General features: G+C 43.8%; 1 non-coding gene across 1 annotated transcript; it reads right to left on the bottom strand.

The window, feature by feature from the left end:
* Window positions 1-6,600: 6,600 nt before the first annotated feature.
* LOC112799020 (small nucleolar RNA R71) lies at window positions 6,601-6,708 on the bottom strand. The gene has a single exon (XR_003200610.1). It is a non-coding gene; the product is annotated as a small nucleolar RNA R71 (small nucleolar RNA).
* Window positions 6,709-10,366: the final 3,658 nt, after the last annotated feature.

The raw sequence follows: 10,366 nt of genomic DNA on the forward strand, positions 1-10,366 counted from the left end.
CCATGAAGGAGAGATATCTGTAGCCTGAGGCTGCGTCTACTAAGGCGTCGATGTTTGGTAGTGGATATGGGTCTTTGGGGCAGGCTTTGTTGAGATCCGTGTAATCGACGCACATCCTCCATTTTCCATTGGGCTTTTTACCAGGACCACGTTTGCGAGCCATAGGGGATATTTTACTTCCTTAATGAACCCTGCATCTAGTAGTGCTTGTACTTGTTCTTCTATTGCTTGCGTGCGCTCGGGCCGAGCTTCCGGCGTCTTTGTTGGACAGGCGGGATCCCGGGTAACTGATAGCTTATGGCACATCAGGTCGGGGCTTATGCCTGGCATGTCGGAGGCTTTCCAGGCGAAAGGTCGGAATTTTCTTTAAGAGGGTTATGAGTTCCTCTTTTAGGCCGCTTCGAGGTTTGCTCCTATGTTTGTATCTTTCAGATGTGTTCCCGATCTGGACTCTTTCGGTTTCTCCCTCTGGTTGTGGCCGAAGATCTTCTCGGGTTGAACTCGTCCGAGTTCTATTGTTTGACTCTTTTCCTTTTAAGCTCAGGCTTCGTTGTAGCATCGCCGCGCAGTTTTTGGTCGCCTTTAGGGTAGCGATTCCTTTTGCGGTAGGGAACTTCATACAGAGGTGTGGGGTCGAGACTATAGCTGCCAGTCTGTTTAGGGTTGGTCGCCCAATGAGGGCATTGTATGCTGAAGTGACGTCGACTATAATGTAGTCGATGCTTAATGTTTTAGATTGCTCGCCTTTCCAAGGTAGTGTGTAGCAGATGTATCCTAAGGGATGGATCGGGGTATCCCTAGCCCAAAAGGTCGGTGGGATAGGCTTTAGTTCTTTTTCTTCAAGTCCGAGTTGTCGAAGGCCGTTTTGAACAGGATATCTGCTGAGCTTCCCTGGTCAATCAGGGTTCGATGTAAGTTGGCGTTTGCTAGGATAATGGTGATTACCATTGGATCGTTGTGCCCGGGATTATCCTTGAGCATCTTCTCGGGTAAATGAGATAGTAGGTATTCGGGCAGGGGATTGTCTTCTCGGACGTGATAGACTTCTTTGAGGTGTCTTTTTCGCGAGGATCTGGATGTTCCTCCGCCTGCAAACCTCCATTTATCATGTGAACGTGTCTTTCAGGGGTTCGCGGGGTTTGTTCGGCCCGATCTTCGTTATCTCCCCGCCTTCTCTTCTGGTCTCTTCTCCTTTCTCTGCTATGTATCTGTCGAGTTTTCCTTCTCTGGCTAGCTTTTCTATAACATTTTTAGGTCGTGCAGTCGTTAGTAGAATGACCGTAGAGCTTGTGATACTCACAGTATTCGGACCGATCTCTCCCCGCTCTCTTGTGTTTTAGCGGTCGAGGGGTGGGATCTTTTCGGTGTGGCATACTTCTCTGTAGATGTCTACCAGGAGACTCGGAGGGGGGTGTAGTTGTGGTACTTCCGTGGCTTGTCCGAGTTGGTTCTTCTTTCTTCTTCTGTTCCCGATCTCGATCTCGGAGTGGGTAGGTTGATTCCTTCCTAGAAGAGTCTCTTAGCTGGGAGGTTTCCTCCATGTTGATATATTTTTCTGCCGCTCCTGCACCTCGTATAGGGAGGTCGGGTATCGTTTGGATAGGGATTGGCTAAACGGTCCCTCTTTAGGCGTTTGCTAGTCCCATGATGGCTGCTTCAGTGGGCAAGTGTTGTATGTCCAGGCAGGCTTGTTGAATCGCTCCATGTATCTCGGAGAGTTTCTTGGTTACCTTGTTTGATCCGAGTAGACTGGGGGCATGTTTTGTCTTGTCCTTTTGAATAGAGAACCTTGTTAGGAATTTTTTGGTTAGGTCTTCGAAGCTGGTGATTGATCTTGGTGGCAGGTTGTCGAACCACTTCATGGCTGACTTGGTGAGAGTGGTGGGGAAGGCTTTGCCCGAATCGCGTCGGAGGCGTCGACTAGGTACATTCTGCTTCTGTAGTTGCTGAGGTGGTGACTTGGATCGGTGGTGCCGTCGTAGAGATCCATATCGGGTGGTTTGAAGTTTCGCAGTACCTTCTCCTTCATGATCTCTTGCGTGAAGGGATCATGGTTGCTTCGGGGGTGGTGCCGCGTTCGTCCGGTCTTTCAGGTTGGCCTCTATTTTCCGCAGTTTTTCTTCTAATTCTCTGCGCTTTCGAGTCTCCCTTCTCAGATCTTGTTCAGTTTCTTTCTGCTTCTTTATGTCTTCTTCGAGTTGTTTAGTCGGTTTTGTTGTGCCCGGACTGCTTCTAGAATTTCGAGCTCTTCTCTTTTTCGGATTTGTGGATCTTTGTTTGGGAGTGATGTCTTTGGGCGATTCTGTTTGTTTCCTCCTGGAGTGCGTGGTGATAGAGGGCTGTCCGGTCGTTCTCCGGTGTCAATTCGTCCTCTTGTTCGATGCAGCGGGTCATTGTTGTGAGGGTCGTCCGCCATGGTAGAGGGATGACTTCCAGGTCCCCGGCAACGGCGCCAATGTTCCGAGGGTTACCTGAAACGTGTAGCTCGGTCGTCTGGAGAGACCCGAGGTGGGGGTTCAGTGACCCGAGCTTGATATGCAGAATGGTTGGTGGTTGTACCTGCAATGACACTCCGATGCTTAAGTTAGCATGGTGATGAGCGGATAATTTGTATACTTTTTGGCATTGTTTTTAGTATGTTTTTGTTATGATATAGTTAGTTTTTAGTATATTTTTATTAGTTTTTAGTTAAAAATTACTTTTCTGGACTTTACTATGAGTTTGTGTGTTTTTCTGTGATTTCAGGTATTTTCTGGCTGAAATTGAGGGACCTGAGCAAAAATCTGATTCAGAGACCAAAAAGGACTGCAGATGCTGTTGGATTCTGACCTCCCTGCACTCGAAGTGGATTTTCTGGAGCTACAGAAGCCCAATTGGCGCGCTCTCAATGGCGTTGGAAAGTAGACATCCTGGGCTTTCCAGCAATATATGATAGTCCATACTTTGCCCAAGATTTGATGGCCCAAACCGGCGTTCAAAGTCACCTCAAGAAATTCCAGCGTTAAACGCCGGAACTGGCACCCAAATGGGAGTTAAACGCCCAAACTGGCACCAAAGCTGGCGTTTAACTCCAAGAAGAGTCTCTACACGAAATTTGCTTCATTGCTCAGCCCAAGCACACACCAAGTGGGCCCGGAAGTGGATTTTTATGTCATTTACTCATTTCTGTACACCTTAGGTTACTAGTTTTCTATAAGTAGGACCTTTTACTATTGTATTAGGATCTTTTTGATCACTTTAGATCTCTAGATCATCTTTGGACATTGTGTTCTTAGATCATTGGGAGGCTGGCCATTCGGCCATGCCTAGACCTTATGCTTATGTATTTTCAACGGTGGAGCTTCTACACACCATAGATTAAGGTGTGGAGCTCTGCTGTACCTCGAGTATTAATGCAATTACTATTGTTCTTCCATTCAATTCCGCTTGTTCTTTATCCAAGATATCACTTGTTCTTCAACTTGATGAAGGTGATGATTGACGCCCATCACCATTCTCACCATGAACAAAGTGACTGACAACCACTCTTGTTCTACAAGCATTGAGGCTTAGTGAATATCTCTTGGATTCCTGATGGCACGATGCATGGTTGATCACCTGACAACCGAGTGCTCGCCTGACAACGAGCAACCATTCCGTGAGATCAGAGTCTTCGTGGTATAGGCGAGAACTGATGGCAGCATTCAAGAGAATCCGGAAGGTCTAACCTTGTCTGTGGTATTCTGAGTAGGATTCAATGATTGAATGACTGTGACGTGCTTCAAACCTGTAACCTACTGGGCGTTAGTGACAGACGCAAAAGAGTGATTCTATTCCGGTAGGGGAGGGAACCACACCGGTGATTGGCAGCACTGTGACAGAGTGTGTGCATTAGCTTTCACTGCGAGGATGGGAGGTAGCTGCTGACAACAGTGAAACCCTACACAAGTTTGCCATGGAAAGGAGTAGGAAGGATTGGATGAAGGCAGTAGGAAAGCAGAGAGACGGAAGGGAAGGCATCTTCATGCGCTTATCTGAAGTTCCTACCAATGAATTACATAAGTATCTCTATCTTTACCTTTGTGTTATTTTCGTTCATCATCATTACCATTTGAGTTTGCCTGACTAAGATTTACAAGATGACCATAGCTTGCTTCAATACTAACAATCTCCGTGGGATCGACCCTTACTCACGTAAGGTTTATTACTTGGACGACCCAGTGCACTTGCTGGTTAGTTGTGCGAAGTTGTGTAATGCCATGGTATTGAGCCACCAAGTTTTTGGAGCCATTACCGGGGATTATGAGAGTTGTGAAAAAGTATTGTTCACAATTTCGCGCACCAAGTTTTTGGCGCCGTTGCCGGGGATTGTTCTAGTTTTGAGCAAGCCTTTGGTAACATCAGTGCCAAGATCCGGCAACAACATCAAATTTTTGATGTTATTGCCCGGGATTGTTTAGGCTGGACAATTGACGGTTCATCTTGTTGCTTAGATTAGGTATTTATTTTTTCGAAATTCTTGAAGATGAATTCTAGAGTTTCATGATGATTTGTTGAAATCTGGCTGGCTGAGAAGCCATGTCTAATCTCATTGGACCGAGGTTTCAACTCATCACCACAAGAGCTTGTTGATTTCGTATCAATCTTGCTTTTGGAGCAGTGATTTGCTAAGACTTGGCTGGCCTCTGGCCATGTCTAGTGTTTTGGACCGAAGCTTTCTCTGAAAGCTTGGCTGGCTGTGAAGCCATGTCTAATTCCTGGACCGGAGTCTTAGACTAGCATTGCACTGATTCCTGGAATTCTCATTAAGAATTTTGATACCTTTTTCCATTTCATTTTCAAAAAACACAAAAAAAAAAATTTACAAAATTATAAAATCCAAAAATATTTCTTGTTTGAGTCTAGTGTCTCATCATAAGTTTGGTGTCAATTGCATGCATTCATATGTCTTAGTGATCTTCAAGATGTTCTTGATGATTTGCTTGCTCTGATCTTTGAATTCTATTGACTTGAGTGTTTTGTGTGTCTCATGCATTTTCATTTTGTTAGTGTCAGTAGTCTACAAACTGCTAAGTTTGGTGTCTTGCATGCATTGTTATTTGATTCTTGTTGCATTTTGATTTTTCCTTATTATCAAAAATCCAAAAATATTTTTAATTTGTGTCTTTTCAAGTCAATAATACAAAGAATTGAAGATTCAGAACATACAGCAGAGGAATTGCACAGAAAAAGCTGGGCGTTCAAAACGCCCAGTGAAGAAGGACAGACTGGCGTTTAAACGCCAGCCAGGGTACCTGGTTGGGCGTTTAACGCCCAAAAGGGTATGGTTTTGGGCGTTAAACGCCAGAATGTATACCATTCTGGGCGTTTAACGCCAGGATGGCCAAGGGAGGAAGATTTTGTTTTCAAATCAGATTTTTTCTAAGTTTTCAAAATCTTTTCAAGATCAAATCTTTTTCAAATCAAATTTTCAATCAAATCTTTTTCAAAATCAATTTCTTTCCATTTTTAACGATACTTACTATCAATTAATGATTTGATTCAACATTTCAAGTATGCTGCCTTTTCTGTTGAGAAAGGTTTTATGTTTGAATCATATCTTTTCTTGTTAGGCAAGTCATTAATTTTAAATCATATCTTTTCAAATTGTTTTCAAAACATATCTTTTAAAATTGTTTTCAATCATATCTTCTCAATCACATTTATTTTAAATAATCATGTCTTTTTAATCACATCTTTTTCAAACAGTTTTCAATCAAATCTTTTTGATTTCCAATTTCAAATCTTTTTCAAAAATCACTTTATTTCTTTTTCATTTTCATTTTCGAAAATTAAGTATTGTTTTTCAAAAATGTTTTCAAATTTTCTACTTAATTTTCGAAAATCACTTCCCTCCTTCTCATATCCTTCTATTTATGGACTAACACTATCCTTTAATGCAAAATTCGAACTCCATTCTCTCTAATAAGTTCGAATTTTTCACTTCTGTCTTCTACTCTTCTTTTCCTCTGACACCTAAAGGAATCTCTGTACTGTGACATAGAGGATTCCACATCTTCTTGTTCCCTTCTCTTTCTTATGAGCAGGAGCAAAGACAAGGGCATTCTTGTTGAGGCTGATCCTGAACCTGAAAGGACCTTGAAGAGAAAGCTAAGAGAAGCCAAGGCACAACTCTCTTTAGAGCACCTGGACGAATTCTTCAAGGAAGAAGAACAAATGGCAGCCGAAAACAACAACAATGCCAACAATGCAAGGAAGGTGCTGGGTGACTTTACTGCACCTACTCCCGACTTCTATGGGAGAAGCATCTCTATCCCTGCCATTGGAGCAAACAACTTTGAGCTTAAGCCTCAATTAGTTTCTCTAATGCAACAGAATTGCAAGTTCCATGGACTTCCATTGGAAGATCCTCATCAGTTTTTAGCTGAGTTCTTGCAAATCTGTGACACAGTCAAGACTAATGGGGTTGACCCTGAGGTCTACAGACTGATGCTATTCCCTTTTGCTGTAAGAGACAGAGCTAGGACATGGTTGGACTCTCAACCTAAAGAAAGCCTGGACTCTTGGGAAAAGCTAGTCAATGCCTTCTTGGCAAAGTTCTTTCCACCTCAAAAATTGAGTAAGCTTAGAGTGGAAGTCCAAACCTTCAGACAGAAGGAAGGAGAATCCCTCTATGAAGCTTGGGAAAGATACAAACAATTGATCAGAAAGTGTCCCACTGATATGCTTTCTGAATGGAGCATCATAGGTATTTTCTATGATGGTCTCTCTGAACTGTCCAAGATGTCTTTGGATAGCTCTTCTGGAGGATCTCTTCATCTGAAGAAGACGCCTACTGAAGCTCAAGAACTGATTGAAATGGTTGCAAATAACCAATTCATGTACACTTCTGAAAGAAATCCTGTGAGCAATGGGACTAGTCAGAAGAAAGGAGTTCTTGAGATTGACACTCTGAATGCCATTTTGGCTCAGAATAAAATATTGACTCAACAAGTCAATATGATTTCTCAAAGTCTGTCTGGAATGCAAAATGCACCAAGCAGTACTAAAGAAGCTTCATCTGAGGAAGAAGCTTATGATCCTGAGAACCCTTCAATAGAAGAGGTGAATTACATGGGAGAACCCTATGGAAACACCTATAATCTTTCATGGAAGGATCAACAGAGACCTCAACAAGGTTTCAATAACAATAATGGTGGAAGAAACAGGTTTAGCAATAGCAAGCCCTTTCCATCATCTTCTCAGCAACAGACAGAGAGTTCTAAGTAGAATACCTCTGACTTAGCAACCATGGTCTCTGATCTAATCAAAACCACTCAAAGTTTCATGACTGAAACTAGATCCTCCATTAGAAATTTGGAAGGACAAGTGGGTCAGCTGAGCAAGAAAATTACTGAACTTCCCCCAAGCACTCTCCCAAGCAATACTGAAGAAAATCCAAAAGGAGAGTGCAAGGCCATCAACATGGCCGAATTCTGGGAGGAAGAAGAGGCAGTGAACGCCACTGAGGAGGACCTCAATGGACGTCCACTGACCTCCAATGAGTTCCCCAATGAGGAACCATGGGAATCTGAGGCTCAAACTGAGACCATAGAGATTCCATTGGACTTACTCCTGCCATTCATGAGCTCTGATGAGTATTCTTCCTCTGAAGAGGATGAGTATATCACTGAGGAGCAAGTTGCTAAATATCTTGGAGCAATCATGAAGCTAAATGACAAGTTATTTGGAAATAAGACTTGGGAGGATGAACCCCCTTTGCTCATCAAAGAACTAGATAACTTGTCTAGGCAGCAATTGCCTCAAAAGAGGCAGGATCTTGGGAAGTTTTCTATACCTTGTACCATAGGCACCATGACCTTCAAGAAGGCCTTGTGTGACTTAGGGTCAAGTGTGAACCTCATGCCCCTCTCTGTAATGGAGAAATTAGGGATCTTTGAGGTGCAAGCTGCAAAAATCTCACTAGAGATGGCAGACAACTCAAGAAAACAAGCCTATGGACTTGTACAGGATGTTCTGGTAAAGGTTGAAGACCATTACATCCCTACTGATTTCATAGTCCTAGAGACTGGGAAATGCATGGATGAATCCATCATCCTTGGCAGACCCTTCCTAGCCACAGCAAAGGCTGTGATTGATGTTGATAGAGGAGAGCTGACCATTCAAGTGAATGAAGAGTCCTTGGTGTTTAAGGCCCAAGGGTATCCCTCTGTCATCATGGAGAGGAAGCATGAAGAGCTTCTCTCAAAACAGAGCCAAACAGAGCCCCCACAGTCAAACTCTAAGTTTGGTGTTGGGAGGCCACAACCAAACTCTAAGTTTGGTGTTGAACCCCCACATTCAAACTCTAAGTTTGGTGTTGGGAGGGTCCAACATGGCTCTGAGCATTTCTGAGGCTCCATGAGAGCCCTCTGTCAAGCTAATGACATTAAAGAAGCGCTTGTTGGGAGGCAACCCAATGTTGTATAATTAATTATTTTCTTTTGTTATTTTATCTTTTTTGTAGGTTGATGATCATAAGAAGTCACAAAAACAATGAAAAAAGCAAAAACAAAATGAAAAACAGGAAGAAAAACAGCACACCCTGGAGGAAGATGCTGCTGGCGTTTAAACGCCAGTCAGCCTAGCAGTTGGGCGTTTAACGCCCAGTCTGGCACCCATCTGGGCGTTTAACGCCAGAAAGGGGCACCAGACTGGCGTTAAACGCCAGTAAAGGGCAAGAACCTGGCGTTAAACGCCAGGAATGGGCACCAGCCCGGCGTTTAACGCCAGAAATGGCTCAAAACGTGGATTTTGATGCCATTTGGTGCAAGGATGCCTTTTCCTTGACACTATAGGATCTGTGGACCCCACAGGACCCTACCATCACTCTCTCTCTTCTTCCCCCATTCACCAATCACCTCAACACCTCTTCCCCAAAAACCCTTCACCTATCAAACCCCATCTTTCTCTTCACCACTCACATCCACCCTTCATAAATCTCCACCAACCTCACCCTTCAAATTCAAACCACTTTCCCTCCCAAACCCCACCCATAATGACCGAACCATTACCCCCTCTCTCCTATATATACCCTTCTTCAACCCTTCATTTTCACACAACCTAACCACCATTTCTCCCCCTCTTTGGCCGAACATAACACAATCTCCCTCTTCCTCATTTCTTCTTCTTCTACTCTCTTCTTTCTTCTTTTGCTCGAGGACGAGCAAACATTTTAAGTTTGGTGTGGTAAAAGCGTTGCTTTTTCGTTTTTCCATAACCATTATGGCATCCAAGGCCGGAGAAACCTCTAAAAAGAGGAAAGGGAAAGCAAAAGCTTCCACCTCCGAGTCATGGGAGATGGATAGATTCCTCTCAAGGGTGCATCAAGACCACTTCTATGAAGTTGTGGCCTTGAAGAAGGTGATCCCCGAGGTCCCTTTTTCACTCAAAAAGGGTGAATATCCGGAGATCCGCCATGAGATCCGAAGAAGAGGTTGGGAAGTTCTTACCAACCCCATTCAACAAGTCGGAATCTTGATGGTTCAAGAGTTCTATGCCAATGCATGGATCACCAAGAACCATGACCAAAGTGTGAACCCGAATCCAAAGAACTATCTTACTATGGTTCGGGGGAAATACTTGGATTTTAGTCCGGAGAGTGTGAGGGTGGCGTTCAACTTGCCTATGATGCAAGGAGATGAGCATCCTTACACTAGAAGGGTCAACTTTGATCAAAGGTTGGACCAAGTCCTCACAGTTATATGTGAAGAGGGCGCACAATGGAAGCAAGATTCAAGGGGAAAGCCGGTCCAATTGAGGAGGCATGACCTCAAGCCCGTGGCTAGAGGATGATTAGAGTTCATACAACGCTCAATCATTCCCACTAGCAACCGGTCCGAAGTTACCATAGACCGGGCCATCATGATCCATAGCATCATGATTGGAGAAGAAATAGAAGTTCATGAGGTTATAGCCCAAGAACTCTATAAAGTGGCGGACAAGACCTCCACATTAGCAAGGTTAGCCTTTCCTCATCTCATTTGTCACCTCTGTTATTCAGTTGGAGTTGACATAGAGGGAGACATCCCCATTGATGAGGACAAGCCCATCACCAAGAAAAGGATGGAGTACACAAGAGATCCCACTCATCATGAAATCCCTGAAATTCCTCAAGGGATGAATTTTCCTCCACAAAACTATTGGGAGCAACTACACACCTCCCTAGGAGAGTTGAGTTCCAACATGGGACAACTAAGGGTGGAGCACCAAGAACACTCCATCATCCTTCATGAGATTAGAGAAGATCAAAGAATCATGAGGGAGGAGCAACAAAGACAAGGAAGAGATATTGAGGAGCTCAAGCACTCCATAGGATCTTCAAGAGCAAGAAAGAGCCGCCATCACT

This window comes from Arachis hypogaea, chromosome 4, assembly GCF_003086295.3.
Source record: "Arachis hypogaea cultivar Tifrunner chromosome 4, arahy.Tifrunner.gnm2.J5K5, whole genome shotgun sequence".
Classification (NCBI taxonomy): domain Eukaryota; kingdom Viridiplantae; phylum Streptophyta; class Magnoliopsida; order Fabales; family Fabaceae; genus Arachis; species Arachis hypogaea.